General features: G+C 42.2%; 1 protein-coding gene across 3 annotated transcripts in view; it reads left to right on the top strand.

Annotated features, from left to right (window-relative positions):
* The first annotated feature begins 9,549 nt into the window (after positions 1–9,549).
* Positions 9,550–25,478, top strand: part of LOC310870217 (nuclear receptor coactivator 2-like) — a 55,896-nt gene continuing 39,967 nt past the window's right edge. For all 3 annotated transcript variants that reach the window (XM_083781309.1, XM_083781310.1, XM_083781308.1), the window contains exon 1: positions 9,550–10,032. The gene's annotated coding sequence lies outside the window, so the exon portion shown is untranslated. The remainder of the gene's footprint in view (positions 10,033–25,478) is intronic.

Here is a 25,478-nt window from a genome sequence, read left to right as displayed (position 1 = left end):
GTTGATTAGCGGTATACTGTGGTTACTTTGCGCCAAAAACCGTCCCAGCCAACCCGCCACTTTTGATGCGTATGCAAATAAAACAGCAAATTGTACCTGATTTGCTGGGACCAGATTACATACATGGCCATATTTCTTACGTCATCATTGAGAGCTAGTCATACATATACTATATATATGTAATTTGTAAGTTGATTAGCGGTATACTGTGGTTACTTTGCGCCAAAATCCGTCCCAGCCAACCTGCCACTTTTGATGCGTATGCAAATAAAACAGAAAATTGTGCCTGATTTGCTGGGACCAGGTTACACATGTATACACAGGAGCATTACCTTTAATTAATCAACACTAAAACATATCGTCATTACGTCACAATCGAAGACCAATTACACTCTGGCATTGGGTCCTTTAATCCACATATTTCTTACGTCATCATTGAGAGCTAGTTATACATATACACACCATGTACTCTGGTCCCAGCAAATCAGGCACAATTTGCTATTTTATTTTACAAATTACATATATATAGTATATGTATGACTAGCTCTCAATGATGACGTAAGACATATGGTCATGTATGTAATCTGGTCCCAGCAAATCAGGCACAATTTGCTGTTTTATTTGCATACGCATCAAAAGTGCCTGATTTGCTGGGACCAGATTACATACAGTACATGACCATATTTCTTACGTCATCATTGAGAGCTAGTCATACATATACACACCATGTACTCTGGTCCCAGCAAATCAGGCACAATTTGCTATTTTATTTTACAGATTATATATAAACTATTACTTGCGCGCTCTGCTTGCACAAGTAATAACACAACCTGGATTAGAAACACGTATGCACACGCAAGCCTTCGAACATTGCATGTGTGAATCTGCGTGCTTGTGCAATGAAGATGATACAGTCCAAAGCGCCCTCCCGCTCCTAAAAGACACACAGCCTTTTAAGCCCTTAGCATTTGTCCCAGTGGTGTGATATGTCCTGTTACACATCGGCGCATGTCGACCCAAGTGTTTCAGTTGATTCAATTCAATGGTTGTTTGCAACTACATGCATCTACATGTGTCTACTTGCAACCGTTTGCGTGGCGATACAATCGCTGGTGTTTACCAGTACATAAAAATCACACTTGTGTGATGTGAGGGGCACCTTTGGGGGATGCGCAGTCTGCGAATCCATAGACTTGGCTGCCACATGACGTCACGGGGGGGCACGCACAATACGTCATAGTACCAGTAAGACGCCTGAGGGTGAGAGGCGACCTCCCTAAAGGGCGAGGTCGCATGCACGCATTCGCCTCGTTGACGGCAGACTGCTGGGCGAGCGCTGGCGCTTTGGCATGGTGGGTCAGATCAACATGGAATGAATTCTGTACAGGCCATATAAGGAGCATGAGTGTACACGGTTTGATGAGGTCAGATCAACATATGGAATGTCTGAACATGTCAGCTCTATATACAGTATATGGAGATCTAAGGGTGGTAGCGGGGACATTCTCTTGATTGTTCAGGGTTTGATGAGGGCCCAGGTAGGGCCGGGCCTTAATTTTCGGGCCTGTCGAGAACTCTAGTTTTCGCTGGCTGCCGGGTGCGGCTGCACTAATAACTGGTTCAGGCCTGTCTATAGAGTTTGAAATTTGAATGGACAGGTATGAGTCAAAAGGGAGACATCGAAGAGGAAGGATGGATGGGGAAGGATCAATATATGGCAGTTGAATTGGCACCTGAATTGTATTATGAACATCTCTTTTTGGTTCTCAGGCTAGAGCACTGGTACCCAAACACTGGGTCGGGACCTGTGGGTCGCGGACACATTTGTATGGGTCCCTTTATTTTTGGTTTCCTACATTTAATTATTTCAAAACATTTTCTAAAAACATTCCCAAAAAAGCAAAACATTTCTTAAATTAAAAACAAATTTCAATTATTTTTTTCAGTAATTTCATGAAGAAAAATCACAAAGAAAAATCTATGAAATTAGATAAATTAAAAAATAAATGCTTAAGAATGAGTGAAAATAGTTGATCTGCAAGCTCACAACACGTTGTGAGCTTTTAGATCTGCTATTTTCACTAGTGAGCAAACATCTAATTTAATTTTTTTAGGTCACGAGCTAAAACAATTGGGAAACACTGGGCTAGAGTACAGAGTAGACATGTATTACACACACACATGCTCGTGGTTTACATATACGTGACAGTTGTCCGTGTCACCCAGAGGCCTTCATGGAAATGTTATCTTTGTGAAAGTTGGGAATTTTTTCATATTATTTACTTTCCCTTTCTACAACCGTGGATTTTGAGAGGAATTGCGACACTACACGTGTCAGGTTGCATGGTGAACTATAGCTTGTTCCAGCATAGAAAATATAATGGAGTGACCTTTATATTTTCATATGTCTTTTAGCCATTGCATTACGATGGATGGAACAAACATTAGCCAAAAATAGTTCAGTCAGGACAACTCATGAACGGATGGAATATATATTTATTGAATATTAAATGAGCAATATATTTATTATAACGACAGGTGGTAGCTGGGGTGGAGGAGGGTGAGCAGCAAAGGTTTAGCAGAACGCAAGAATCAGCAAGCAGGACGAGCAGTACAAACTTCCAGTTTAAATAGCCGGTATAAAGCTATGATTGTGATTGGATGAGTGAAGAATGAGAACGTGAAGCTGAGGCGGCCCAATGAACGGCTTCCGGCAACTGCACTGGGTTTCCTGTTTAGAGTCGTCTTTACGGTTGTCAGTAGTGGTGCATGCAAATGTAGGCCAGGTTGCTTTGCACCTGGCAATAATAGTACTCCTTGCTCCACTGGCTATTGCAGGGCTATGTGAATGTATACTTAGTTAACGCACATGCACGCATGCACTCTCACGCACGCACGCACACACACACACACACACACACACACACACACACACACACACACACACACACACACACACACTAATCAACACTTAAGACCTTAACCTGAGGCTGGCAGCTTGCTCTGTGGAGGGAGGGGGAATCCCTTGAGTGACTTCAGATTCCTCCAATCACGTGAGGAGTATAATGCTGGGCAGGCCAATGGCAGCAGGAGGTGGAAGGGGCCTCTGTATAGGGAAGGTATTTTCCGGAGTATTATCCTTGGCTAACAAATCCATGCTAAACCAAACACACAGACCTGTTGTCTCTATACATAGTGGGAGATAGGCTGTTGCTGTCGGGGAGAAAACTCTTATCTCTATATTCTAACATTTTGCGTTTTCTTTTATGTAAATTAATTGATTGACTTGATCATGTAGTAGTATATCCACAAAACGTCCCATTTGGAGCTTGTGGCTCTGCTATTTTTGCTATTTTTGAGGGGCACCCTCCTATACACAGGTTTAATGTTTGTCTTTAGTTAAAAGTTTGTTCAGTAAACGAATTGACGAATATTAGCGCCCCTCACTTTTATTGGAATCCTGAAAAGTAACCGTTTTGGCACTTTAACTCTATTATAGCCCATCTATTTAGCGGTCCTTGAGATGAAATGGTTTTACAACCACTGCATTATAGTTAACTAAAACAAACAATAATAACTCAAAGTAAAACTAGACTTAATGTGAATGGTGCCTCGCGCCTGGTAATGTTTGTTTAGTTCATAGACTTGGCTGCCACATGACGTCACGTTAAATGTGCTCTGAACAAACATTTAAATGTCCATAGATTTGGCTGCCATATGACGTAATTCCTAACCCTAACCTCACATGGAAGCCACGGGTGAGTCTTAACTGGCCACGTTCATCAGCTCACAACTCGCCCATCAAGGACCCCTAGGGGTCCCTGGACCCCAGTTTGAGAACCACTGCAATACCTGACATCCATGCTACAGTACATGACGGATAATAGACTAGTATACTGTATAATACTAAAGTCTAGTTGCTTATTTGAGTTTGCTTCCTCATGTGGTTTAGATCAGTGGTTTTCAAACATTTTCATGTAAAAGAAGGAGAAAAAACTAAGCAATTCATATGGAGTTGTCCATGGAGTGCATGGGCCCCCATCTGAAAAGATTTAGTGCCAGCAACAAATACAAGAACGCTCACCCCAAAACAGGCTCTCCTCGGGTCAAATCCGGACAGTGTTCAGAGTTTTGTGTCGAAGTGTTATTGTCAGACAAGAGGTGTTTTCTCCTGTGCAATCCTAGCATAAAAGAGTTGGAATAGTTGGGGGAAAAAACACACGCACGCGCACAGTGCTCTTGCCACCTGTGACTCTGCGTGTCATGCTGCAGAGACAGTCTTCTTAAAAGACTGATCCTCCCGTGACCAACCACTGATTATAATAATAATAATAATAATGCTTTATTTATATAGCACCTTTCAAAACAGCGTTACAAAGTGGCTGCCACATTAACTGCCACACACACACACACACACACAGTTCAAATTATGATTATTCTGGGGGGTCGCACCGGCACCCTGTAACATTTGAGAATAATGTATTTTTCATGCGTTCACATTTTCAAAATGTGTGATTTTTATGTGGACATATTTAGTCAATTGCTTAAAATAATAATGAATGACAAAATGTAGGAAACCAAAAATTAAGGCATTCACTCACTCGCAACCCAAAAAAGGGAATCTGCGTCCCACAAATGGGTCCCAACCCACTGTTTGGGAAACAGTGGCAGTGTAGTGGTGTTGAAACGTATCTGCTGTGCCGCCCTTTTCTTTGGAGCCAAAACTCACTGTGCTTCCACTGCCGTTACCTAGCAACACAAATTAATCACAATCAAGAAGTAGGTCTCTCTCTCTCTCTCTCTCTCTGTCTCTCTCTCTCTCTAGTAAAAGACATACTGTGTGTGTGCGTATGGGCAGCAGAGGAGACGTGGAGAGGAGATGAGAGGACAGTGATGAATATGAGATTCCATAATTCTGCAATATTACATGCTCTTGTGTCCTTCTGCCTTTTGCAATTTACATGGCTACAGACAGTAGACCTATTTTGGGTGATTAGCACCTAGGCCTTCTCAGGGTGATATATCCTGGAGCCGAATTCCGGTGGTTATTGGCATAACAAAAGAGTTTGTTGACCTGAAGGAACAGACTGGTTGATCAAAGACTTTGCCACTAATAAATATGCGACAAATGTCGACACCCCACGCCAATGTAAAGTGCTTAAGTAGTGACCCTAGAATACAATCATTTGTTCAGTTGGGCGCAAGCCTACATGGGAGACGTCAGCCACCCTGCTGGCTGGCGTGAGTCTGTCTATGCTGTAAGCTGTACTTCGTTGAAATAAACAACTCATGGAACATCGAATCTCGTCTGTCTGCCTTGCACATTTTCTCCTCTGTATGGTATAAAATATACATCAGTAGAAAAGGAGTGTGGGGAGAATTCGAGATTAGAGGGCAGGAGAGGACAAAATGAACCTTGATCAGTACAGCTGTGATAGATAGACACACCCTTTCTGGTCCATGCTGATCCATTCTTAATTAAAGCTTATTAATTGAATAATTAAGAAGTGATTAGAAAAATAACAACATATCAACAGATCAATTAACCACTAAGCGCTATTTTATATGTTGTCGCACGGCAGTGTCGTGCAATTATAATGACACTAAAGCGATCTGATTTCCTACAATGGCAGGATCCAACATAGTGATTGATCGTTAACCCATTTAGAGCTGAGGCAGATTAAAAAAAAATGCCTTATTTTTCTGAAAACCCTATGTTTCTGTCAGTGGTGCTCAATCTTTTTCATGTCAAGGACCCCCAGAATGAATTGTATTTGGTCGCGAACCCCCATCTGAAAATATGTTGTTCCAGAGACCCCCCTCCCGAAGCAAAGATTTGCGTTAAAAATGTTCGCTCTGAAAGAATATACAGTATATTAAAAGATTTGTGCCACATTTTCACGATTTTTCAAAGATAGCTAAAGTATAAGTTTGTAAATCGAAGATGCGAATGTAATCCATTCCTAATGGATGAAGCCTTGGCCTGCATGGAAGAGAGGTCATCAGGTGGTCTCCAACCTTCTTAGAGTGTTTCAATACATGGAGGTTTTACGGATACATGCGCGGTGGTTAATCCACTGTCCTCTACTGTCCTATAATGTCCACTCAGTATGAGAGACACTGTCCTTGTCCGGCCCCTGACACAGAAACCCTCTGTCACTCCTCAGAGGTGAAAGGGGGGTGAATGCAGGGGTGGGGGGGGTCTCATGTTTTTGTGCAATTGTGTCTGTGTGTGAGATCAGCTGTCCATCCATCCTTACATGCATGCACGTGCGTGCGTGCGTGACACACAGACACACACAACTGCCTTCAACTCACAGTGAGCAGGTGTGTGCTAGAGAGCTATGGTTTGAGTTGCCAACAAACATACAGTACATTAACGCACACACGCCACGCACAGGCACGCGTGCACGCACGCACACAGGGGGAAGGGGTGACACAGATGTTGTGTATTTGGACTCTCTCACAGTGACACTCACTTCTCCTTTTGCTTGTTGTTGTTGGTTCAGCTTCCTGCAGACTCTTCTCATTTCTTTTTTCTTCTTGCATTTTCACTTTTATTAGGAAAATGCAACGTAGAAAAAGCATTTCTCCATTGTTCACTCCAATAGTTTAAGTCTGGTTGAATGTCTGAAAATGCACTTTGACATGAAAAAACCCCCCTAAAAAACATGAATTCACACAGCACTGATGATAGTGCTGTCAAACAAGTCTATGAAGCGATATATGGAAATGTTTAATCTGCAACATAGCTAAAGCAGTAGTTCCCAAACTTTTTAGCTCAAAAGTCAAAACCCAATAAGGAAATTAGACGTTTGCCTAGGAATCAAGCTAGTGACAATAGCTGATCTGTTATTTTCACTTTAGCTTAAACATTGTTCACTTCTTAAACATTTGTCTTATTTAGGGATTTTCTTCGATTTTTCTTTGATTTCTTCATGAAATTACCAGTAAAAAAAAATCTTTAAATTTTGTTTTCAATTCATGAAAAAGAAAATGGGAATGTTTTTTGAAAATGTTTAATAAAAAAATAATAATAAAAAAAACAAAAATAAAGGGACCCATAAAAATGTGTCTGCGACCCACAGATCGGCCAGATGATGACTGACTGCACCCAGACACCTGCAGATGAGCAGGCCTACCAATGATGCTTTGCATATGAGGTGAGTCACTGTTCACTGGAACTGTTGTTAAGCATGCAGCATGCGGTTTGTCCTGTGGGAGAGACAGACGGGAAAGCTGAGAGGGAGACAGAGTGTAGGAGAGACAGACGATAAGGAAAGCTGAGAGGGAGACAGTGTAGCAGAGACAGACGGTAAGGAAAGCTGAGAGGGAGACAAAGTGTAGGAGAGACATACGGTAAGGAAAGCTGAGAGGGAGACAGAGTGTAGGAGAGACAGACGGTAAGGAAAGCTGAGAGGGAGACAAAGTGTACTGTAGGAGAGACATACGGTAAGGAAAGCTGAGAGGGAGACAGAGTGTAGGAGAGACAGACGGTAAGGAAAGCTGAGAGGGAGACAGCGTGTAGGAGAGACAGACGGTAAGGAAAGCTGAGAGGGAGACAGAGTGTAGGAGAGACAGATGATAAGGAAAGCTGAGGGAGACAGTGTGTAGGAGAGACAGATGATAAGGAAAGCTGAGAGGGAGACAGGCCTTGTCAATCTGCAGAGATAACAAAGTTGTATCTGTGTTAATTTATAATGCACTTGCTGGTGGTTGTATAACTTTTGAAGACATGCATTTAGTGGCGAGGCTGGTTAGTCAACCGAAATCGAAACCGACATTTAGAACCAATAATAACCTGCTTATGCTCCATTGCTGCATTCACATGGAAGACGGCAAAACCTGCTGGACGGCACGGAACGGTAAAAAGATTAGATATTTTATAATTGATGCCGTCTGCCGTGTGCCGTTACCGTCACCGGTTCTGGCTGCTGGGCTGCCGTGCCGTCCTGTTCATTTTACCATCCTGCTCCCGTCCACTAAAATGAAGTCTGGTTGCCGTCTACCGTCTATCTCTTTCTTCTTATGAATGTGCTATCTGTCAATCGTAATTGAGACAAAAGATTGATAGAATTGTGATATTGATCTGAAGACAAATGGGACAGCCCTATAGACAAATCCACAGAGGGGTGCTCTGGGCGCTGCCATTACTTAGGTGTACCATTAAACGCAGCAGCAATGATTAGCTACAGCTGGCCTACAGGGCACTGCTCCATGGATTACACCTCAGTAATGGCCCCGCCCAGGGCACCCTTCTGTGGATTTGTCTATAGACTGGTATGATTTATTCCTGAAAAGGCTAGTACGCTAACCTGACTGCGCCAGATGGAAGACGCTTGTTACACATATGTTTCACAACGTACTTCCAGTTTGTAGAATTGGTACAGTTCAACGAAAGTACAGGTCAATACAAAATCTGCTACAAGTATCAGGGTCCTCCATTTTCAATTCATCAGAAATTTAAAGACATACAAATATATACTAGTATGCCGTCCCTTTTTTCAAGCCACCTGGCAGGTGATTGGATGGGACTATCTGTCTATCACCGTCGGGGCATGCTAACTCAAACCAATCATATTGACGTGTCTGCTTGACGTATAGTAGCTGCGCCAACAGGGAAGTAAATACCAACCCCTGCAAACAAGCATTAGGTTTAACACCTTTTTTTTTTTTTTATGTGTTGGATGTGTAGGTCATGTCTTCGCAGCGGCTTCCGCTGATTGGTGCACCTCGGCGCGGGTCGGTTTAGACGCCAATCCCTGAGCGAACCCAGATGGAGGCTGTATTGTGAACTTGTGAGCGCCCCATCTGGCGGAGTCATGAAGGTTAACTAAACGCAGCTTGATGTGGTGATGGGTTAACCGCTTAAACCTATATGGTGGCCTGGAGTCCTTCAGGGCTCTATACTAGTATCTCGATCTTCTGTTTTCTGGGAAAGCTTTTGCTGAAAATAGCCAATCGACAAGCTCACAAAGTGTCACAAGTTAACACGACACGTTGTGAGCTTGTCGATCTGCTATTTTCTTCTAAAGCTTTCCGTGCGATACGGATGCTGGGTTTTAAGTGGTTAAATGCAGAGATATGTTGCTTTTCAAAGATGGAAAATGAAAGTAAACCTGTTAAAGTGTGTGTGCATGCCTGGGTGTGTATCACTCATCCACGTGTCTCTCTCTCTCTCTCTCTCTCTCTCTCTCTCTCCCTCTGTGGCTAGTATTGTTGTTTTTTCTGCCAGTGGCCAGCAGGAGGAGGGACACACAGTGATATGTAAAGAAGGGGGGCACTACTGCACAGTGTAGCGTAGTCTGTCAGCTGTCATTAGGCACAGATCACAGACAGAGTGAGAGAGAGAGAGAGAGAGAGAGAGAGAGAGAGACCGGTAATCTGCTCGCGCGTGTGTGTGTGTGTGTGTGTGTGTGTGTGTGTGTGTGTGTGTGTGTCAGTGTGTGTATGACGTGTGTGTTTGTGCGTGTGTGTGTGTGTGAGAGTGTGTGTGAGAGAGAGAGAGAGAGAGAGAGAGAGAGAGAGAAAGAGAGAGTGAGAGAGTGAGTGCGCGCGCGTGCGTGTGTGTGTGTCGCGCTCATCTGAGTCTGCGCAGGCCGGCTGAAACTGAAGTGAAAAGCCTACATGCAGCGAAGGGGGGAGTGAGAGAGAGAGAGAGAGCTAGAGAGAGAGACGTTAGAAAAAGAGAGAGAGATTAGAAAGAGAGAGAGAGAGAGAGAGAGAGAGAGGTGCACACTGTGCAAAGAGCTGGTGCACCGACCGGGAGACACGGTGCAAGTCACGATTATTATGGAGCTGGGCGACCATCAGCGTTACACTGGATGCAGTTAAAGTTACACAACAACAACAACAACAATTTAAGGAGCTCGTGCGTTTTTCATTTAATTACGAACAGTTGAGCTGACAACACCAACGCACAGCACGAGCCATAGTGGAGCTAACGGCGACCACAGAGCTGCGATACTACGGGACTTTATTCTAAAGATGGACTTTGAGCCGCTATAGACTACAATATGGTGACTTCAGCGGGTGAGGAATGTGCATACACACGCACGCACGCACGCACGCGCTCACACACAAACATGTGTGCAACTGTGCACATTCGGAGCGTTTATTTTCTTTTTCTGAGAGTCAGCAGGTTCTTTGGTGTCGCCGCTGGTGTCACCTGAGCTGAGCTGAAACACCTCCGTTAGTCAGTCAGGCTGTCGAAAACATATGTGTATGTTCTTACTTCTTATAGAACATAATAGTAACATATGGCTGTGTGTGTATAGCGCAATGGATTTCTTCAGCATAAATATGCTATTCGCTTTTATAATTATAACATTCTAGAAATGCCTTCTGCTCAGTAGGCTAGTTGTCACACTACTTCAAAAACAGCAGTGAGCTTGTGTACATCTGCCACTTTTGATTAGCCAACGCGAAACTCCACTCCAAAATGACACAGGTGCTTTCCCGGCTTTAATGGGTAAAAACTGCTCGACTAATAGAATAATAATTAACATAAGTTAATTACAGAAATTCTATAATAGCACTTCACCAATTTTCAAGCTAACCTTCACATAATCAGTCGTTTCATTAATGTTCAATATGTCGTCTAGTTGTTGGCCCTGTGTCTCATTGGTGGGCTGTGGACAGTTCAGAAACCAGTTACTACAGTAGGCTACCAATGACATCATCAGTGATGGGGATTCCAAGCTACAGTATGGTAACAGAAACTACATATGTTCTCTTTCTGGAAGGTTTAGCGTTCTTCTTTGAAATGACCAAACCTGCCTTCTGAAGTTCTGATGATGTCTGACACTATATAGGCCTAGGCATGTTTCTGAACTGTCCCACAACCACCTGGCCCACTCTCACAGAGCCAGTAGGCTACACAGAAATTGTTCCATCTAATAATGAGAATTAGTGAGGACCAACTACGTGAAGATAAGGTTGAACATTTATGAAGTGGTCCTTTAAAAGTATTTGCTCTGCAATATTAATTTGAAGTGCCATTTCTTGGTATCCCAACTGGATGTAGGCTATCCCAACTGGATGTAAGCCACCTTTAGCTATAGCTACTATGCCGCTGTGCTGTTGTGGAACAGCCTGCCAAGGGATCTACGGTTCTCAAAATCTTAAGACACACCTCTTTAGCATTTCTTTTACTTAGATCATTGCATGTCCGTTTCCTATTTTAGTTGCTCCTTCTGTTTTTGCTATTACTATTACTATGTAGTTGATGCTCTCTTGTTATGTTTTTGCCCTTTCTTGTTATATTTTGTTCTTTCTGTGAAGCACTTTGAACTGCACTCGTTGTCTGAAATGTGCTATATATAAATAAAGATTGATTGATGATCTTGATGAAATTCATGAGATATGAATATTATTTATGTCAAAAATCATGATCAAACAATCACAAATCAAAATTAGAACTGCACTCTATCGAGTGCATACTTGCTTGTTGCACACTAGTGCAACAAGTGCGCAAGCAGAGAGCACAAGTATTTTCGACTGCTGTAAACTGTGGAATCTCAGTATCTCTGTGAAGGAACGTTTGAAATGTCTAATTATTAGGTGTAACTATTTGCTACCTATCTACTTTATGCATGTAAACACCTAGTATTATTAAGTATGGTTCAAGTTTCTATCTATATAAGAATTACACTTTTATCAATTTAGTACTTCCTTTGATATTTTATCTACCAGCGGACGCCGTATGCACTGGATGATAGTCTGATCCTGGGTAAGATCTTACAGGTCTGACCTGCTCAGTGGTTCTTTAGGTCAGTGGTCCCCTCTGAAAGTATATATATCTTCTCTTTCTAGAATAAAACTTAGTTTTTGCATACACTTATATATACTTAGATACTGTATATACTTAGTTTTTGCACACTACACTAACGTTAAGCTTTATGGTTAACGTTTTGACACTATCGTTACTTTTATACACCCCAGCAACATAATGTTGTATTACTTACGTCATCATTGAGAGCAGTTATACATATACTATATAGCGTATGTAGTTGTAAGTTGATTAGCGGTATACTGTGATTACTTTGCGCCAAAAACCGTGCCAGTCAACCCGCCACTTGATGCGTATGCAAATAAAACAGCAGATTTGTGCCTGGTTTGCTGGGACCAGATTACATAAATGACCATATTTCTTACGTCATCATTGAGAGCTAGTCATACATATACACACCATGTACTCTGGTCCCAGCAATTCAGGCACAATTAGCTATTTTATTTTACTGATTATGTATATAGTATATGTATGACTAGCTCTAAATGATGACGTAAGACATATGGTCATTTATGTAATATGGTCCCAGCAAACCAGGCACAAATTTGCTGTTTTATTTGCATACGCATCAAGTGGCGGGTTGGCTGGCACGGTGCACACAGACCGGGCAAAATTATTACTTGCGCGCTCTGCTTGCGCAAGTAATAAATCCTGTAATAATCCTCCCTACTATAGTGTGCTGACCATATGATTATTAACTCCCTATCTCCAGTGAACCGCAGGGTTAAAAAACTATACTAATAGTTTCGGCTTTGGTGGTGGGTGAGAAAGCCTTCATCCAATCAGGATAGAGGGGGCCTTCCTCCAAGGATCCGAGGATCGAGCGGGGCGGGCCTTGGTGCGTGTACCCCCACTGTAGAGCGTGTGCATGTTTGTGCACATCTTGTTACCGGGGCGGACTGTTTTTCTTTTCCACCCAAATCACTGAATGCTCCTTTAAAGGTGTTGTCACTTGTCAGTTATTTGTAGACTATAATTAAAAAGTTAAAGCTCTGTTTGTTCAGTATCAGGGGTCTCTATACTTTATTACTTTATTCCTTTATTTTGACGGGACAATATACATTACAAAAGAAATGCAAAGTAAATACACAAAAATAGCAAGGATGCTAAAATTCATCCGTATAGTCCCCGGACATTGAACACTAAACAGCTCTTTAATAAACAGAAATTAGGCCTACACATCACTTAAAAAAACACAATTTGTTGTATTGTTAATTTGCTGAGCAGTGACTGCATAATTATGTTTTGTTGGCGTCATATGCTGGGACGGTGCATACGCATCAAAAGTGGCGCAAAGTAACCACAGTATACCGCTAATCAACTTACAAATTACATAATGAGGCATTTAGTATTAATATCACTATATAGTCCAAGATTAAGTAAATTTAAAGCAATTGACTATTTAAAATAAATAATTAAATAATTATACTGTATACTTGATAACATATTTTATTTCAGTTTATATACCTTTTTTTTCATCGGATATCGATGATTTATTTTTCTTTGAGAAACTAAAAAGGGATCCAGAATCATTCTAAATCGATAAAACTGTATTTCTTTTATAGATAGAAACTTGTACCATACTTCATAATACTACTTTTTTACATGCATAAAGTATTTGACAGTTTGTAGCGGTCGACAGTACTTGCGCGCTCTGCTTGGGCACTAGTAGGCCATTTATGTCCTACTAGTGTGCAACAAGCAAGTAGGCACTCGACAGTGCAGTTCTACTTATTTGTAGATTTGATTAGATTATTATTACAAAACATGCATTAATAACCATTTAAGCCCTATTTTGTACTATTTATGAGCAAGGCAACAAGAAAAGAGACGTCAACGCGTTTTTAGTACCTACAAGGTTCAGGGTCTATCTATCTAACATTTTGGCTCACACTTGTGTCTATTTGTAAAAAAAAAAAAAAAAAAAAACTTTCACCCACCGAGGAAAAATAAGTCTTAAGACAGGTGCATTATCAACAATCAAAAACACTGACAGGAGAAACAGTATCGTTTGGTCACAATTACAACATCCCGTTATTCTGTTGGGGCTAGTTATAATACTCCATACTGGTTAACAAGCTAAAAGCAATTGGTTTCCATAGCACATCAGTGAGCTGAATGCAATCCTACCTGGAGGGGAGAGAACAGATGGTGGAGGTGAATGGAACACTCCCCCCCCCCCCCCCCCCCCCCCTCCCAGTGAGCTGTGGAGGACCTTTACTGTTCCTAATATATCTAGCCCAACAAACCCACGGTGAGGCCTTTAGGAGGGCCATTCAAGCCTCAAGCGGCACCACCAAGGGCAAGGTGGAGCCTGCGGAACCGTTGTGGCTTGAGAATCCACCATTCCTGAATAAAGTGCCTGGTGCTGGGAGTCTGATACAACGCACAGGGTCTGACCTAGTGAGAGCAGGAGTGGACCTGGTGAGACGTAGGAAGGGCCCGGACAGGAGTCAACCCACAGAGCCTAGTCCTTCCACGCGCCAGAATGGTACCTCCCAGTCCCGGCAGAGTAGTTCAGGAGGAACGGATTGTGTGGCCCTGGTTTTTCCCTAATGGGACTGATTGAGGGTAGCTACTGGGACGTAAGTCGGGACTTGATCACCCCGGCTGGGTCACCTGAGTGCGGGGTATGATGTTGGGAGACCCGAAACCCTGATGACCTTGGGATACATCACTGAGCGCCACTGCTAATCTGGGACAGGAACAAATTGCAAGGCCCTCAGCTCTGAACTCGGTAGGATCTGCACCTGGCTCGCTGATAACAAACTATCTTTACACCTGGGAAAAACTGAATCCATTCTCTTTGGATCTAATAGTAATCTCAGCAAGGCAAATTACTTCTTGGTTAGAGTGGGTGACAACTGACAATGTTATCACACGTAAAGATTAAATTAACTACCTAGGTTCCATCCTGGAGGCTAATCTTTCCGGTGATAAAATGGCCACCAACGTAATCAAAAAAGTCAACCAAAGAACAAGATTCCTTTACAGGATCTCCTCACTTGTCAACAAAAACACCTTGAAGACCTTAACAGGAGCCCAGGTTTCTTTGACTATGCATGCACCTCCTGGTACCGCAGCACCTCAAAGGCCCTTAAAACTAGGCTCCAGACTTCCCAAAACAAACTGGTCAGGCTCCTACTTGGCCTCACCCCCTAACCCACCTGCCCACTTTGACAGGCTGGAATGGCTTAGGGTCGACGACAGAGTACAGCATCTTGCAATGGGTCTGGTCCACAAGATTCGATACACCACAAAGATACCCATGTAGCTGTCTAGATACTTCCTTAATGTTAACGAAGTCCACACCCAGAACACCAGAGGGAGTGCAACGAACCATGTACAACCCAGATTCGGCACAAACAAGGGACTACATTCTTTTCGCTCCTTTGCCACCAAAATGTGGAACGCCCTACCAACAGTCATTAAGACATGCAAATCCCTTGACTCCTTCAAAACCGCCCTCAAAGGGCACCTCCGGACGGCTGCAATTTGAAACTGGCCCCCGTAAAATCTGAATCCCCTTTTCCCTTTTTACCTCCTTTATGATGAATTCCTGTTCTGTTCTTTGACTATATAGAAGTGTCTATTTGTACGTCTCTAAATGTTTTTGATAAATTGAATAAGGTGGACCCTCTTGTAAACAAGTGTAATGCTTAATTGGGTCATCCACTCACACTTACAGTCTTTGTATTGAGTTTGTGCTTGAAATGTACTGTAATTCTGCAAACTGTTAATACATATTTCAATCAATCAATAATGATGCTAATACTAATACAATTTTACTTAGGTGAAATATTGATTACAGGACATTTACTTGTAACTGAGTATTTCTGCATTTGGGTATTGCTACTCTTTTTCTGCGCTTCTTCTGACTACACCAAATCACGTAGAAAAGTTTGCCGATCTACAAGCCGACCTTGGAGCTTGTAGATCTGCAATTTGTTGGCCAGAACATGGACGCTGGGGTTCGAGTGGTTGAGTAAAGAATCTTTAGTACGTTTTCCACCTCTACTACTAGACAGAGTCATGGCTGTCGCCTGCGCCTGTCTATTTTTGGGAGCACGTTCAGAGTGTTATCTCTCCATGCAACATATGCTGATAACACACGACTGCAGCACATGTGAGCACGGTCAGAGCCAAGACGCCTTATGCTGCACTGAAACGCACGCACGCACCACACAAACACACACCACACACACCACACACACACGCACACGCACGCACGCACGCACACACACATAGAGAGAGTGTAAGGGCCGATTCATACTCCTATTTTACAGCTGTTTCGGCGCTGTAGTGCCGAAATGATTTCGGCTCGTCAGAAATTTTCAGTAGCACCGAAGAGCCGACTTTAGGACGGAGCCCGCCCCCCCGAACCTCAAATGACGTCACATTGTAGGCTTAACAGAGGCGAACCGACTTTTATTCGGCTCTAAAATAGGAGTATGAATCAGCCCTTACACTATAATGACAACATAGTGCTCTAACGCAGACTGTCTGTCTGTCCGGTCACAAAAAGGTCACAGGTTTGATCCATAAATGTTTTGGTTAGATGCGTTGTAAATGCCATATTATTATTCTATATTTGTAAATTAGTACATACAGGCTATTTTTGCAGAATGGTGGACTAAGACGGTGGTTCTCAACCATCTCTGGATCAGAGACCATTACAAAGCATCTGGTCACCTATCGACTGCTGTGGTCAGATGGGTGTGCTGTGTGTGCATTTTCAGAGCATGTTTGTTTGTTCTGGCTTGGCTTATTGCAACTAACATAGTATACTTACCATGAAATAGTTTCCACATTATTATTATTATACGATTATTTATTGTCATATATTATCATGTCTATCAAGTGTCTTTGGCCCAAGAAGGCGGACGATAGGGGTTATGTGCTTAAATAGCGACAACATGCTGTCATATTATGTTGAGAGCTCAAAATGAAACCAAATGTACCATTTGGTTTACACTCTCAAGAGTTAATCTAATGAGGGTCCATTTTGTTACCAACTCTCCATCATTTAGCTGGGGACCACCTGGGAACCACCTCAAGGACCACTGATTGAGAACCACTGGACTATCTGCTTTAAAGGGTTGGTAACGGTTATCAGCCTTAGGATTGAAAACCTAACTTAAGTAGAACGATGCATCGCGATGAGACGCATTGTGAGCTTGTAGATCGGCTATTTTCAAAAGATTTGTAATACATTTAAAACTTGATACTTTAACAATTGAGTAGCCTACCTTTTCCACCACTGTTGAAAATTGTTATCAGCTTTATGCTTAGTTCACACTGGCACCTACAGTATACAAAAGATAAGCGACATAGCATAATGTGGCTATGTAGCTGTTACATCTGATTTAGTTCAATGTGGTTGTTGCTGCCCACACACAGTGCCACACACAGTGTCTCACACACACACACACACACACACACACACACACACACACACACACACACACACACACACACACAGCAGATCTACAAGGTCACACACGGCAGCACCAGAGCCATAGAGTAAGACAGAGTTATGCAAACTCCGTTCACTTCATGGTGCCATGCAGTCCAATGGCTGTCAGACACTTTCCAAAAGAATGTTGCTCTTTATTAGGTCGGCGTTTCGGTCGGCGGTCGCTTAGACCTTCATCAGGACAGACATTTTCTGTCCTGATGATAATTGTGATTATGTAAATACATTATCTTGTACTGTAAATAGCTGATCTCAAGCTTGTAAGCTTGTACATCAACTGTTTCTGCTATTTTGTACTGTACATGTTTTGAAAAGAATATTAAATGTGTTATAGATTTCTTTGTATTTTTAAGTTATTTGTCATATCTGCCCTGTGCACTCGTTTGTGAGTACGAAGCCTAAAACATATAAATGACAATTAAGTCTGGGGTTGAAAAGCACATGGAACTAGCTGACAGAAATAATTTACTTTCCCGCTACTACAATCAGGAATTAGCCCTTCGCTAAGTCCCTCCCCAACCTGGCCTTGTCGAATAGGCACGGCTAGTTACTAGAGGAGACATTGGCAAGCCTTCCTTCTCATCCATTGAGATGCATGTTAAATTATGGGATTTCTCCATAAAAGTCTAGGACCTGGCTAAGATATGTACAGTATGCACTTGATTTAGGAGAGAATATCCCAACTGTGCTTGGCTAATATGACCCCCGCGAACAACTTCTCTATCCGGGAAAATGTCCACATCTGTCATCTTGCCACATCGGTCATCTTGCCATTAAGTTAATGGCAGGGTGGCAACTAGCCACAATTTGCCATTGACAGCCCATACACCCAAACAGATACAGTCCTATCTAATTGTATGAAATTACAGTACGTCAAACTCACCAACATTGCAGCTGTAAGAAAAGCTTGAATTATCCTTTCTATCTGCAAAGTGTTTGTTTCATAAAAATCCACCGCAGATATGTTATGAGCCACTTTCTAAGGCGCGATTCATACTCTTATTTTAGAGCTGAATAAAAGTCTGTTCATGTGACGTCATTTGAGGTTCGGGGGGGGGGGGGTAGTGGGTACTGTCCTAAAGTCGGCTCTTCGGTGCTACTGAAAATCTGAGTATGAATCGGCCCTAAGTGTTGGAGTTTGGAAGCGCTCGCTTTCAGTAAAGCAACGTCCTGCTGCCTCCTGCATTATGTGCACATTCTACAATTGATTATCCAACGAACGCTTCCAAACTCCAACACTTGAAAAAAAATCACACTTGTGTGTGTTACATCATCACAATGATCACATTTGGCATCCTCACTTTTCTGTCCTCACTTTTTATCCTCAATTCCGTGGTGCTCAGCCAAAGTCAAATTATCTCTACGGGGTACACACAGACACAAAGCTGGGCATAGGCCCCCCAAAAATATTGTTGCTCAGGAGGTCAGAGTGAGCAACCTCACAGACTCCATATATGGACATTACAGGAGGTCAGAGTGAGCAACCTCACAGACTCCATATATGGACATTACAGGAGGTCCGAGTGAGCAACTTCACAGACTCCATATATGGACATTAGGGCTCAGGAGGTCAGAGTGAGCAACCTCACATTAGCGCTGACCCAAAAAAAAAAACGATTCATCGACATTCGTTCGATAAACACGGGAATCGATCTGGAAATATAAAATCGACTATTCTATTTTTTTTAAAGCGGCCCATTTTGGTCCGCGAGCCATGCTTGCACCTCGCAACGCCTCCTCCGTCCTCACGTGTTAACAATTGGAAGTCAACAAGTGCAGCTACAGTCATGCCGTCCACACAGAAAAATAAGTGACATGGTTGCATTTTAAAATATGCAAAGATGGTGGTGGAAAAATAATGTGCCACGTTATCCAAAGTTGGCACCTGTAGCGAAGAGGATTCTATCCATCCCTGATTCCCTGCTAGGTTGGCAATATAAAAATGCTTTTGATTTGAGTCGCGCCTGCCACAGCAATGTAAACTCTCTCTCTCTCTCTCTCTCTCTGTCTCTCTCCTTTTAATTGAGATATTATTAACGATTTAATTACATATTTCCACTTTACACCAATATACTGCCATGTCTTAATACATAAGCAAATTAAGAAGGTTGATCACAAAGTCAGTGTGGTTTAAAGTCCAGAAAATTGCGGTTCCAGCCTGCCAGTAAATTATGGCAAGATGACCACTGCGTGCATATGGTATATTGAGTATTCAAACATAAGTATTCTGAACATTTTGAACATTTCAGAACATACTGTATGTAGCTCCAACGGTTTAGAAGATATAGAGCCCTGTTTTAAGTAGCGGTTATGGCTATGCACTGGACAAAATTAATGTCCATGGAATTATTTCAATAAACTAGAAATACGAGGAAATGCTAGAGAAAATAGTATCCAACTCAATCAACTTTAACGACCAGCCGACGGTAGTTTTCCGGTAATGCACGGTTAGACTACGGTGATTAGTTTTATTGTGTACAACAACGCAGCCATGCAAAATTACACTGACAGCTATGAAGTGATGAAAGCTTGACCAGCATAGCAACGGTTGCTAAACTATATTGAATTGGCATTGGACAATAACTTTAGGGGTGGGGTTTTAGCGAAGGGCTAATTGTGTGGAGAGAGAAGGTGATTGGAAATCGTTAAACACTTGGTTTTGTAGCTGCAGTTGAAGCCACAGCTCAACTTGGATTTTAGCTAAGTTTGTACAAACTTAACAAGTTTGTAGCTGCAAATACCAGTCCTGTTTCCATTGCGGTCCTACGTGTTCAATTCATCAATCATTAACATGAAGATGACGGCCAATGTTTGTACTGTACTTATTCAGTTATTAGTCGTTTATTGATTGTAAATATGGGCCCTAATGTGGGGTGGTCCTATATTGTGTGTCAGTACTGTAGTACTGTGGTAGTTTGCTGTATATGAGGTGTATTGTGTGTCAGTACTGTGGTACTGTGTTAGTTTGCTGTATATGAGGTGTATTGTGTGTCAGTACTGTAGTACTGTGGTAGTTTGCTGTATATGAGGTGTATTGTGTGTCAGTACTGTAGTACTGTGTTAGTTTGCTGTATATGAGGTGTATTGTGTGTCAGTACTGTAGTACTGTGGTAGTTTGCTGTATATGAGGTGTATTGTGTGTCAGTACTGTAGTACTGTGTTAGTTTGCTGTATATGAGGTGTATTGTGTGTCAGTACTGTGGTACTGTGTTAGTTTGCTGTATATGAGGTGTGTTGTTGGGATGTACTCATTGTACTGTGATACTCGACTGCCACCCGAGACAATTTCCTATAACCTGATTCTCACTCCAATGATTCTCACTCCACTTTCTATGTGTTTTTGTTTGTGCGCACGCACACACACACACACACACACACACACACACACACACACACACACACACACACACACACACACTTGTCAAAATAATGTTTTTAGAGTTTAGGCTGTAATTTGAGAATCAGGTTAGGGGTTATAGACTAATTCATAGTTGCACGCTTGTAGATCTGCTATTGTCATGACACCTTAGGGTTAGTGATACCTAATAAGGAGCGTGTGCGTGCGTGCGTGCGTACGCATCCGGGAGGCTGGTTCCATCGTATTGATTGTGGTCCATAATCGATGGGCTTTCCCATCCTGTCCTCGACTAATGAGACTCTGTGCTGCTCGTTAGACCATCAGCTGGTCAGTCCTCTGAAGTAGCCTGAACCAGGTCATCATGCAGATTCTATTTTTATTTATTTATTTTAATACTCATTCATTCTGAACTGAGCAGTGTGATCCGGTCAGAATCAACTTTATTGTCACATCACAGATTTAGTGGTAAAGAAGTGGGTGAAATGTGTTTTGTGTGAAAGAGAAATTAAACAAGATACAGGTACAGTATTTACAACGTGTAGCACTTCGGTAGGTCCAAATAACAGCAGGTGTGTAGACATTAAAACCACTTAAACCCCAGCATTGCGTCGTGTCGTGGGCTTGTCGATAAGCTATTTTCAACGATTTTGCCACAATAACAGAAAACTGAAAAGACTAGTAGACTACCATTGAGCCCTGAGGGACTCCGGTTAGCCATAATATGGGATTTAAGTGGTTAAGAAGCAGAAGGCTGGGCCACGCCATACTCTCAGATTCTATCTAGAAAGTCAAAGTGTTATCGTTATCCGGTTGAAGTTGTGGCGGCCATTTGTTTTTGTTTATCACAAGAATCTGTAGCCAGCTAGCAGTCTTATCAGTCTCTACGAGTTGGAATAATAGATATATAAAGTATTCCAAGAAGAAGTAGACTACTTGTAGAAACTTTTCAGATTCATCAAATTGAATAATTTAATCTGGTCGAGGGGAATCATTTTGGAGGAGCACATTTTTGGTTTCTGCCCGTCCTAGTATCAAATCAAATCAACTCAAACTTTATTTGTATAGCACATTTCCAACGACCAAGGTCGAACCAAAATGCTTTACAGTGCATAAACATACAGGCAACAGGCAAAAAGAAAAAGAAGATAAGAAGACGGGAAAGCAAAAGGAAGGAAAAACTGATAAAAGATAAAACATGTCAAAACAACATATCAAGAAGCATATCAATATATGCAGGACGTCAAATGTAGGCTGTGAGGGCCAGGGTAAGCTAATTACACATTGAAAATGAGCAAGAAAAAAGTATTTTACTAAGTACTTAAAAGGCGGCAATGACAGAGCAGAGCGAATATGGAGCGGCAGAGCGTTCCAGAGACTGGGTCCGGCCACAGTGAAAGCTTGATCTCCTTTGGTCCTGTTGTCCTACGTATATCAAGCACAATCAGGAGTGACTGGTCAGCCGATCTCAGGGCTCTGGTTGGGATATATGGATTAATGAGATCAGCCCCTTTTGGGTTTTTAAAACAAACAATAAAATCTTGAGATCAATTCTAAAACGGACGGGGAGCCAATGGAGTACGTTGAAGCCTTTACATCCACTCTAACCCAATCAGGAAACTGCACACGGAGTTGACGCCAGTCTAATGCATAATCAAACTGGGGAGACCTTGAAAATAAATAGGTTACACTGCTCTAAAGAGAGAAACGCAAGTCATTCATTATTCAGAGCTGTGCAATGTTGTTTTGTTTATTTTCAGCTCATTTGGGCTCTGGGAGGGCAATGAGATTGTCTGACCTCAATCTCCTGCTGCATCCGTAGCTTGTAGAAATTTGTGTAGGAGAGAGATGTTAAGAAAGCTGAGAGGGAGACAACGTAGGAGAAACAGACAGTGGGAAAGCGGAGCAATCGTTTCATCATTAACAAATTATTTCATGTTGATGTAGAAAAACAACAACAAATCAATTAGATCACAAAAATGTTACAAGAGAGTGCAATCTTTGTTTTACCAGGTTTTAGTTAGTATTTGTACAGTTGGGGTCAGGGAAGGGGGGGGGGTTGGGTCTACCAAAGAGCAGTGGTAACTTCTTAACACTTGCGTGATGCCATTACGACCTGAGAACCGATTCTACGAATGCCTTCTAAATCAGTAGTTTGTGCCAAGGACCCCAAAATTGGCTGCGGACTCCCATCTGAAAATGTTTTATGCCAGGGAAGATTTGTTAAAAAATTATAATAACATAAATGCAAATGCAAATAAAATAAATAAAAATTACAAGTTTTCTGGAAAACGTAGTTGCTATCTACCCTAACAGATCTGTAAATGATGGACCAAGGCATACCAAACAGGGTCCTTGAAATCAGAAAGCCTTGAGGAGCACTGATTTAGAGGGAAACGGCTCAGCTCAGAGAAGTGAGTGAAAGGTTGCAGGTTCAACCCGGGCGACATCTGGTGTGCATCTGCCAACTGCTATCTGCATGCTCTCTATCTCATGGTACTGTAACTATGCTGTGTTGGTGGTGCTCAACCTTTTTGGAGATATTATGGACGGTTAGCATGAATTTAACTTTTAAGGACCACCCCAACACTCCCACACCTACAGTATATGCATTTGTTACAACTAGATCGGAGCCCGGCTGTAGAGCACTGAGGCGGTAACGATGGAAGTTGAAGATCCATGCCCTTTACTCTGAACAGGTACCCGTTGTACCTGTGCAGAGTACCCGTTACACTGTCTGTGTCCCTTTTATGCCCATATATGGAGATTTCCGTATCTGTCTCTCTGTGTCCCTTTATTCTTAGATTTGGAGTTGTATCAGGCATGCCCAAATATGGAGTGTTTGGCGGTATGGAGTGTTTGGCGGTTCTGGACAACCGTGGGTCCGACCGACTCGACACTGGGCACTGCACTCCCTGTGGGGGTGTGGAACGCGCATGTTGAATTTGAAGACAGTGGGGCAAACTGTTCTGTAGTTATGTGCATTCCAGCCGTACACACATACATACAGATGTACAGGTTGCTGTTGGTAAGAAACCATGTATGCCCATATTTCAACTTTTTTAGTCTAGTGTCCTATAGTTCGTCAATCAAGAGTGTTGCACAAAACCATAGTGGAAATAGTGCCGATCTACAAGTGTTGCGATGCGATGCGTTGTAACTCAGCGGTTTCAAGTGCTGTCATGCATTGAAAGGGACATTATCACATGTAATCAGACTATTGATTGGTAGGTGAGATACTATTGAAGTACTGTAGGTGAGATGCTGACCTACCAGTAGGTGTTTTGACGTTATTCTGTAGGTTGATGATGGCTTTCTGGACAGTAGCAGTTGGGGCAAACTGATTTACTATTCTGTGCCTATCGGGTCGTGACTCGGACGCCTTCACAATGTTCGCACGGCAACTCGCTCGCTTTAGCTCGCAGTAGCCATCATCAACCCACAGAATAACGACAGAACACCTGCTGAGCTCGTCGGTAGTCAGTATCTCTCCTACTTCAATAGTCTGATTAGAATGTGATCATGTCCATCTCATTCAGTGCATTGACAGCATCCGAATGGGGTGCGTGAGCCTGTAGATCGGCTATTTTCAATAACAATAAAAATATGGGTTTGGACACACACAGTTTCCACCCGACAGCAACGATATTAGAAGGCATTCTGTCTACTGTCTACTCTACTCTGTGTCTCAGCGGTGGGCTGTGGACAGTTCAGCTTCTATCTCAGATTAGCTTGGCATCCCCATCGATGATGCCACTGACGCACCACAACGTTAGACGCAGGATATCATAAAGAGCATTTGTGCTTTTACATGGTTGAAGTGCTCCTTTAACCCATCAAGACCTGAGGCCGATTCTACCAATGCCTTCTTAATCAGTGGTTTTCAAACTTTTTTTTGTGCCATGGACCCCCAAAATGATATGTACTGTATTTGGCCACATCTGATCACAGCAATCACAGCAATTGTGCCAGGGACACAAGAAAAAGTCAAAACATTTTAGATATTTTCAAAACATTGACCTACAAGCTTGCTTGTAGATCTGATATTTTTGAATAACCAATGTTACATTCTAAAATGACAGGTTTTAAATCGCTCTCTGTACACATAGACCCCCTTTCCACCGGTTGGTTCCCAATGGGAATCAATACAAGTAAATGAATACATGATAGCCCTCCCACAGTAGTAGCTTTTTCATATTTTCCATTATTTTGCATATTTTCCTACATAATGCCTCATTTGCATATTTAAAAATGTAAAATTTGTAATGCAATTGTCTTCGTGTAAGTCAGGGGTAGGCAATTAGGTTTTGCCTGGGGCCAAGTTCTGTCCAGGACTCGTTTTGGGGGGCCGTCATGCGATGACAGCATCGCAATTCTTTATTATTTTATGCCTTTTAGTACGTCAATTTATATAATATCTCAATTTAAAACATTATAGACTATTTTTACCCCGATGCCATGCTCTCCTTGCACTGTCGCTCTCCTTGTGCTCTCTCTCTCTACTTTGAATGTAATGTGTAATGTGGGTTTTTGTTTTTTCATTAATTAATTAAGCTTAGAATAGATGTAGAACAGTCGTTCTCAACCAGTGGTCCTTGAGGGGGTTCCAGGTGAACCCCTGCTAAATGATGAAGAATTGGTAACCAAATGCACCCTTATAAATCTTTAACTCTTGAGAGTGTAAAATTAATTATTTTTCAGGGCAAGAGCCCATTTGATGGCAGTGCTCTAGCAGTGATTCTCATAATTTTAATTTGAAGGATGCCCAGTTTGACATGCATATTACTGACCCCCATTTGATGCCATTTATATCTGGGACCGCAATTTATTATAACTTTTATTTGTTTATTCAATCA

Source organism: Protomyctophum parallelum, assembly GCF_964188405.1.
Source record: "Protomyctophum parallelum genome assembly, chromosome: 14".
NCBI lineage: Eukaryota > Metazoa > Chordata > Actinopteri > Myctophiformes > Myctophidae > Protomyctophum > Protomyctophum parallelum.
The sequence above is the reverse complement of the archived record's forward strand: the minus strand, read 5'-3'. Positions and strand labels throughout refer to the sequence as shown.